Source organism: Zosterops lateralis (genome assembly GCF_965231275.1).
Source record: "Zosterops lateralis genome assembly, chromosome: 6".
NCBI classification, from domain to species: Eukaryota; Metazoa; Chordata; class Aves; order Passeriformes; family Zosteropidae; genus Zosterops; species Zosterops lateralis.
The window spans coordinates 45,833,047-45,842,344 of NC_139761.1; positions in this window are offsets into that span (position 1 = coordinate 45,833,047).

A 9,298-nucleotide genomic window follows, 5' to 3' on the forward strand; every position below is an offset into this window, starting at 1 on the left:
TTGCTTTTCTACTGCATGTTGGCATAGACAGAGCTGTTCCTGTTTTAATCAACAACTAGATGAGTATTTTACCTGACATCCTATTTTTCCAAAGTACACTTAGCACAACCTGGAAATACCAGGCCTGGCTGATTATTCTGGCTGTGTAAAACAAAGTACTTTTCTGTCTGCCTGGTGATAATTTTCAAAGAGATTTAAAGGCAGCTTATCAAGCTTCATCCAAAGTTTTGTCTTGACACATCAGAAGTGCAAAACACAGAGCCCTATGTTTCTTATCTTACCATCCTAAAAAGCCCAAACAAATAAAAAAAACTGTCATTAACTCATATGGCAAATGCCATATGAAAGGCTGTTTTTCTGAAAACTCATTAGTTGCCTATGGTAGGTCACTTTACCGTAGGCCTTGCTTCCCTGTCTCCCCCTGCAAGAAACGGTTTCCCCATGGAAATAATGTCTGTTCACTAGAAATCCTGGAGTTCGTTGACCTGCAAGAAGAGCTCAGTTTATGTTCCTCCCTCCAACAGCCAGAAAACATTCACTACCAACTCTACACCAGTGTGTGTCAGACAGCTAAACAGAAGTTCCATATCTCAGGATGAGGGTTTTTAAATGAAGAAACAGCTGATCAGTTGAACTGATTTTTCAAACAAGTCCGTGGTATCTTTTATGGAGAAATCATTTAGGCAGAACAGAACATTTTGTTACTACAGAATTGCTTAACAGTAATCCCTGTACTTGCAATTAAAGAATAATTTGAAAGGATGGGATAATTATCCACTATAAACTTCCCCTTATATTCCCATGGCACTGCTATTACAGAGTATAGTTCAAATCACAGGCAACAAAATAAAACATGTAACTGTATATAGTTAAACACATAGAAAACAAAACTCTATAGAAAGCAAAGTACAGCATAAAAACCTCCTAACTGTTAATGTATACTGCTTATGCATCTGTGTCTTATAGGGACAGTGCCAAGAGTTTCAGGTGTAAAGCATTCATCCTGAAGATTAACTAAAAATTACTGGAGAAATACAGGGATTTCAGGAACTGGTTTCTCAAAGTCTATTCGGATGCACCTTACCATCTCCCTCCTCCACAAATGCCCTTCTCTGGCCCTAAAGCTTAAGTCCATCACTGCTCCAGCCCTTCCATCTCTACCATTTAAATCTGTTCTGCACACAAAAATACATGGTCAGCCACAGTCCCAGTCTGGCAGATGTGGAGGGGGTTCAGTTGTTCGACTGTATAAATTTTATGGGAAGACACATTATGTGTTACAAAATTCAGGTTTGATACTGATTTAGGAGACCAGTGTCCCTACAGAACAGAGCAGAGTAAGTGCTGTGACCAAGTAATTCATGCAGCCTGGTTGTGGACCTATATAGTGACTGAATCTGAGTTGCTCTTCATGTCCTCAGTTCCTTGATGCAAGCCTGCAAATGATTAGACAAGCACTGTTACCAAGCAGAACTGTCACTGGCTGTTTAGCATGCTCCAGACAGACTAATGCTGCAGGGATTCTTTTTCCATTTTTTTTAAACCCATTTTACCTTAGAAACTTGTTCAGTGTTATTGTATCAGCCACAGATGCAATTAATGGATTCTGATAGTATATCTCAGCTTGAATAATAAGCACACAGGATACTGAGGTTAAAAAATGCCTCATCTTAGAAATTATGCGTTGTTTGTTCTTTTGAAATGCTCACCTGCACCCACACACTCTTAAGGTGACTGGGGCAGCATATGCATCCCCACAGTTTGTACTGTGGCAGCCCAACTGTCCCAAGATTAATTCTATAAACAAAAAAAAAAAAAAAAGTGTTTGTGTAATTCTCAGTTCTTTCATTTTGAGGCTGTCATTTCTCAAGGAACAAACCCTCTCCCTTCCTTAAGGCATTTAGAGCAGTTTGCAGGTTCAGTTAGGATGAAGCATTTGCAAATACTCCAGAAAAGAGCACCCCTGCATAGTGCTGATTCTAATGCTTTTTTAGAAGGCCACCTCTCACTCTGTAATCCAACACCAGGTCTCTTATCAGAGTCAAAGGCACCAAAAGCTTTGTTATAACCTCGGAACACCGCACAGCCTCTCTCCTTCCCTCCCCACCTACAGCCCCGTGTTAATTTCATTTGAAAGCCAAGCTGGCATTAGTTGAACAGGGAGGCTGTGTGGAAGTACAAATCAAGCTCTTTGGGTAAACTCTTCATGCTGTAAGCTCAGCTGCAGGAACTGGACACACAAATATGTTAAAAACAGTAATATATCCCCCTAGGAGCCAGAGGTGCTTTGACTATTCTGGTGAGCAGCTAAGTTATGGTGTCTGAAGGGCAGAGTTGCCTCATGATTGAAAACACTCCTACTTTTGGGGGAAGGACAGAAATTGTGAACTCAGACCTGTGCACAACGGAAGGAATTACGGATTTGCAAATGCAAACACAAGAGAGTACATAGACTGAATTGATGTGTCATATAATTACTAACTCACTTTCCCTAAACAAAGTAATTCACCAGCTTGGAAGTACAGCTTGTTGTCATGGAACTTGCTTGATATTTGGTGCTAATAAAAATTGAAGTTTTAAATCTTCCTGTGAAGTCCGTGCATTGAAGTTCTTCCCTATTAAACACCTTCTTATTCCTGACTGTGCACCACAGCTGGTTACCCTGACACAAAACATCTTCGTTATCAAAAGGTCCTTTGAAATAAGTGCTCACAGGTTTCAAAGAAGAATTATCACAGGAAAAACTGGCACAATTAAGAGCTTGCCGCAAACCATACTCTCTTATTCCTGATGGAATCAAGAGTAAATGTATGTTAAAAAAAAAAAAAGTCTATGTGCATGTGTTTTTTTCCAAACCAAAATATTCCAGTGCAAGCAATCTTTGCTGTGGGTGGCACAGGGTTCCAATTTATCCAAATATCTGCAGCAGGAAAGGTGAGGAAGAAAAGGGAAAATAAAAATGACAGGTATGAAAAACAACATAAATGAAGATTAAGAGAGAAATGGACAAGAGACCTGAGCAGACTGGTTTTCCCCACTGTAAGGTACAAAGAGCAGCATCCCATGAAATGTCATGAGCCCATTTACAACAGGCCCTGTGTCCTGTTCCAGCTGCTTTCCTGTTCTCTGCAGACTGCAATCCCATCTATTCCCCTCCAAGGTGCAGCAGGTTTGCCAAGCTAATGAAGGACACAGGAATACTCAGATGATGAGCAGCTATAAAGGGGGACAGACACTGATTTCTCTCACATCCTCCAAATTTCAGTTCTTCCAGCCTAGCAGGAGATCAATCCTGGGAGCAGTGGCATTGAATTTATATGTAATTTAAATGTTATTGAGAAATGCTGAGGATTATGAGATCTATCTGCAAGTCTTGAGGGAACTGCTGGATGAAGCAGCTGAGCCACTGTACATCATATTTGAGATACATAGCAGTGCAGTAAAGTTGCCACTGACTGGAAAAGGGGGAATGTAACCCCAATTTTTATAAAGGGAAAAGTGGGATACCTAGAGAACTACAGGCCCATCAGTCTCAACTCACTGCTCAGCAAAGTCATGGAGCAGATCCTCCTGGAAAATATGCTAAGGCACATGGAAAATGAGGATATGTCTGGGGACAGCCAACATGGCTTCACTAAGGGAAAATTGTCCTGAGAAATCCTGTGGCCTTCTCTGACAGGCTTACAGAAGTGGATAAGCAAAGAGTGATATGACCTACCCAGACTTGTACAAAGCTTGACACTGTCCTGCACAGCAGCCTTGTCTAAAGTGGAGAGACACTGGTGTGATGGATGGATAAACCACCACCTGCATGGCACTGTCCAGGTCCAAAAGGAGACCAGAAGAGTGCTGTTCCTCCAGCTCCAGGAGGACTGTTGGGACCAACAATGTTCAACATCCCTCAGCAAGTCTGCAGACACCAGCTGCTGTGAGGTGCAGTCCACACACTGGAGAGAAGGGATGCCATCCTGAGGTGCTGTGACAGGTAAAATTATTATAAAACAAAGGCCTCATAAAACCAGGCCTGCTCTATTACATTAATAGCCTGTCATCTCTTCTAAGTGCAGTTAAGCAATTTGCAAGTTCCCGTGCGAAAACAGTCTCGGTATGAAAGGTTTGTTAACACAACAACCTGTTCATGGGCTGAAAAATAAATGCACCTGTGTGAACAGTAAGCTCTGTTCCATGAAAACTCATAAAGGAAAACCATAAACAACCCCACTCTTAGCCCAGACACACAAATCACCTTCAGAAAATGCATTAAGAAAACCACCAGCCGGTAGGTGCTGCACAGGGGGTCTGTGAAAACTGTGTAAAATCAGTGATGGCAGTAAAGAATTGGCTTTTCCCCAGTGAAGAAAAGGGGCTCTGGGCTGGCCCATCACAGGAGCTGCGGGGCCGAAGGAACAGGCGGGGCCGGGAGCGGATCCACAGAGCGGGAACGGGACGGAATTCCAGCGGCTCCGGCTGCGGCCGGCCCGGGACGGCACAAACACACCGGGACAGGAGCGGGGCCCGAGCGGGGAGAGCCCGGGACCCGCAGAGAGACAAACACAGAGAAAGACAGACACCGAGGCAGACAGAGACAGACACACACGAGCGGAGCCCCCGGGAAGCGCCGCCTGGGGCGGGGGAGGCGGGACCGGGACCCGCGGGCGGGGGGGGACACGGCGGACGGTGCGGCCACCCCGGGGAGCGCCCTGAGTGTGGAATTCCGGACCGGCGGGAATTGCGCGGGGCGGGGCCCGGACCGGGAGCGCAAACCAGGTCAAACCGGGGCGTCTCGGCGGCCCAAAAAGCCGCCCGGAACTGCTCCGCCTGGGAACTGCTCCGCCCGGGCCGCGCGGGGCCGGAACCCGCGTGCGGCGCCCCCGCGAAAAGGCTCCGGCGGGCCCCGTGTCCCGGTCGGGGCGGGGAGTTCGAGCCCCCGGAGCCCCCGGGCCCCGCTCGGGTCGCGGCCCCGCGGGGAACGCGGAGCTCTGCGGGCGGCGGGGCCGGAGCACAGCCCTGCCCGCGGCTCCGGGGCCGGGCCCTGCCGGGATTTCCAACAGCCCCGGCGGCTCTGCCGGGCCCGCGGCGGGACGGGGAGCCGCCAGCGCTCGGGGCCTTTCCAGCCTTTTCTGTATTTTCGGTGTGTCCTGGGGTGACCTCTTAGGGCACAGTTCTGTTGAGTTCATTTTGTTGAGCTTTATCACTGTCAAAATTCGTTTATACAAGGTTTGCGTGTTATTCAAACTGAGTTACAGCTTATACTGGTAAGCTGTTCACTGTTTTGTTTCATTTTACTGTTATAGATACAGGAATATTTGTAATATATTATCTCAACCTCTTCAGATAGTTACAACTGATAGATTTTTGGGAGAAAGAGTTACAGACGAAATAGTAAAAAACTTACCATTCTCTCTCTCTCACACACACAATGATGGCATTGCTGAGCCAATTAACACCATGTAACTGCAGATTAACCATTCTACAGTTTAAAAGAACTCAGCATGTCACAGGTGACCTTTTTGTCCCTGTTACAGGGAGCACAGTATCCTGCAACTGAAAAAGCTTTCTTAGTATCAGTGCAACTACACAGAACACGAGAGTGCTCAGCTACACAGTCACATCTAATGCTGAACCACTGAGTACCCGGTGCTTTACATGCACAAGCAGCTCTGGTGAAGTATTAAGAGAAATTCAGGATAACACTTGCCACTCAGTGCCGATGATGCAAGCTTATTTCATTTTCATGTTAATTTAGTGAGCTCTCACTGAAATGAAAGATTCCCTGAAAGCTTTATAGCATGAAGTGAAATGGCAAATTAAATTGAAATTGAGATAATCCCCAGAAATGTATACACAACTACAGCAACTCAAAGTCTAGACATCTTTCAGACTGGCAAGTTCTTATAAAAATGAGAAAAAAGCAATCTCCTATAATTCTCAACCTTTTCAATCTGTCTGAGGACATCCCAGAATGCACCACATTGTGTTTACACCATCATTGCAGTGGGACTACGCAGATCTCTATCAGAGAATGAAGCACTATTGAAATGGGTTACATGAACCCAAAGCACCACAGAATTTCACATATAGGAGTTTAAAAAAACCTTATTTCCTCTGTCTACTTTATTGAGATCACATATCACAGGCATCCAGGTAATTTTCTCTTCAGTAACAATAGCAAATAGCAACATTGGCTTGTTTGAAAGCCTAAGCAAGATCTCTGTTCAGGTAGGAAAGTTGCTCAACTCTGCAATTTTTGTTTCAAGTTTGTGTAAAACTGTTCTGCCGCAAAAATATGGTAAGTGAAAACCCACAAGGAATCACACTCTGGGTGCACAGATGTGCACAGAAGGAATATAAGGAATATAAGGAATGAAAGTAGATTTCCCAGTAGGCAAAGTTGAGCTGTAGTTTCAGTTAAGTCTTCAGTGAAATTTTTGGAGCAGAGAATATGATGATTCCCCAGGGAAACTGCACAACCACAATACCTAAGCATATTTAAAGATTATCATTCAGGGCTTTTAAATCGAGCCTTATGTTTCCATTAATCCACTGAGCTGCCAGCCCAATCTCACAGTGGCAGCCTCACTGCTCTCTAACAATTGAGAGCTTATTAAATATTAAGGTCTTAATCTTAAGTACTTCTGTTTGACTGAGAAATTCTAAACAGCATACAGAAGATAAACATTTTCCCACTAATATATATATAAATGCACACACACATATATACAGAGAGAGAAAAAGCAGTATTAGATAAAGGCAAATGTCCCCAAACTAGCAGAATAAATCCATTCATTTTAAAGCAGCTGATGTATCTGCACAGTCACATCCCCTTCCAGCTGTTTAGACCCATCTTTCACAGGTTTACTTCTGAAGGACAAAAGCTCACCTCTCTCCTGGCCTTGAAATTCCAGCTTAGGAATTAGAAAGATAATTAGAGCAGGATTCACACTACTCTAATAATGCCACACTACAGGTAAAGAGAAAGACAAACAGTTTTAAAGGTAGCAGGACTAGCAGCGTGTCTGGTACTTGATTTCTCTGACTTTTCCACTCCGTTATTTTTAAAAGCATTCAGCTAAGATAGCTTTTGCTTAAAAATTAGGCTAAGATGCATAAGCTGGATGTGTATCCAGCACAAGATTTTCTGAAAAATCGTTTTCTACCTAACAGGGACAGGGGCCATCTTGTCAAATGCTTCACTTTCCTCTTGTACTTCAGAAGGATCACTTTAGATCCAGAACGACTTAGGGTGAGTTGAGAGAAACCAGGAAAGCTTTTAGTTGGTATTTTTAGATTTTCATTCTGTTAAGGCTTTCCACTAGACCCAACAGTAAAAGAGATGGCGACTGGGAAAATGGTGTAGCAGCAAATGAGGGTCCTGTTTCAGGAAAGGAGCCAGGGAGTATCCACAGGGTGCTGAAATACCACTTGCCTCTTGCACAGAGGATCTGCCATGCAAGCAGTCCTGCCCCCCGAAGCAGGACTGTGAGCTTGTTACACTGTCTGGGAAATGAGACTTGTCCAGACTACAGAATTCTTTTCTTTCTCTGCATCCTTCTCTTCAACCCAAGCTTTCTGCTGGAAGCAGACCTGCTCCTCTCCTCACAGCATCACCATTCCCCTGAGGGCTGGCATGCTGAAACCTCTCTGTCAGGAATCAGAGCCACATCAGCTTCTCTACAAACAAACTTGAATTTCCCTTTCTAGACAAGGTCAGATATCAAACAATGGTCAGGTGTTACACCACATGAGAAAAATGTAGATCTTGCCAAAAAATGAAAGAAATAAGGAGCTAAGATTCTGTTTGTATACATGTAAACACAGAGATGAATCCGAACTTGAACAGTGGAATTAGTGCTGAGGCAAAACACAATGAAGCAAAACATCAGGCAGCTGCCCGAGGCTCTTTCAGCAGGGACCTCAGCTGGAGGTGGATCCCCTGTCCTGCTCTATGCCAGGGGACACCACTCTGGCATGGGTAGAACATGGGCAGTGTCACACTAATTACAATATTTACACGTGGGCCCAAGAGACTAGTTGCAAAATCAATATACTCAAAAAAAAAAAAAAATTATCCATTATTTTATCAGATCTTGAAATGCAAACTACCATTTGGAACCATTTTGGCCAGAGGTTTAGCTGAGACTCAGCCTCATGTTTCCCTGACCTATGGCATCTACAGGGTCATCAGTATGGGACAAAGCATTTTCAATTCCTGATATCCACAAATAACATTTCAGAAAAGCAGTTTCTGCAGTTAGTGCAATAAAGTAAGGAGATACTGAGGGCTAGCAAACCCATAAGGCTTCAAACCTCCTGGAACAGATAATACAGCATGCAGAATTATGTAAGTCATTTTGTACTGCAAGTCAATCCCTTTATTAAAAGGGGATTACAACAATCACAGCATTTGGTGTCATTCACACACACACAACCCATGTATTAACTCCTGAATATGCAAAACTCAATTTTGTGATATGCAGCTGCAGTCTGCTTGTCCTGTCTCCCATTCCTCCTTCCCTAAGCTTTTCTACCTGCAAGAATGTCAGTAGTTCAGATTTAAATATCTAAAGGAATGGAGGTTTAACATTTACCCAGAACTCTGTGAGTGTTTGTCCTTCCTCCACTAGTGGCCCATATGGCCAGAAAATTGTAAGGTCTGCAGTGAGACAAAGCTTAAAATAAATAAATAATATTCAAACTCCTTTGTAAGACCTACAGGCCAGTCCTTGAAACAATATGGATTTGATAATGAAATGTTCTTCCACTTATCAAGAGAGGTTTTTTTCTGTCAACTACTTTGGTTTGTTCATGCTCTGTTCCATACTGGAACACCTATTTTATAAAGACAGTCTTTAGAAGTACTAACTACATATGCTTATAAATGCTTCTTTATGTAAAAGTAACAAAACCAAATCACAGAATCATTTTAATGGACAAAACACTTGAGATGCAAAATAGCTTGAAGAAAAATGTGTTACTTAGGCAAGCACAGGAAGGAGTTACTCTGATAATCTGCAGAACAATCCATGACTCATTTAAAATAAATAAGCTTTTCAGCTTCTTTCTTAATAAATTCTTTTATAATCTTGTCTCTTCATAAGTAAGCAAAGTTTTCCTTGCCATAAATTCTATTCCAATAATAATGGCAAAAGACTGAGACATTTATCAGGACACAGGTAATCAGGAAGCTATACCAAACATCCTTCTTCAGGATGATGCACATTTGATGGGCTATTAATGGAATCCTTTCAGCTGAGCATCACAGGTTTTACTGTCTGGCAGAAAGCAAAATCTACAGTGA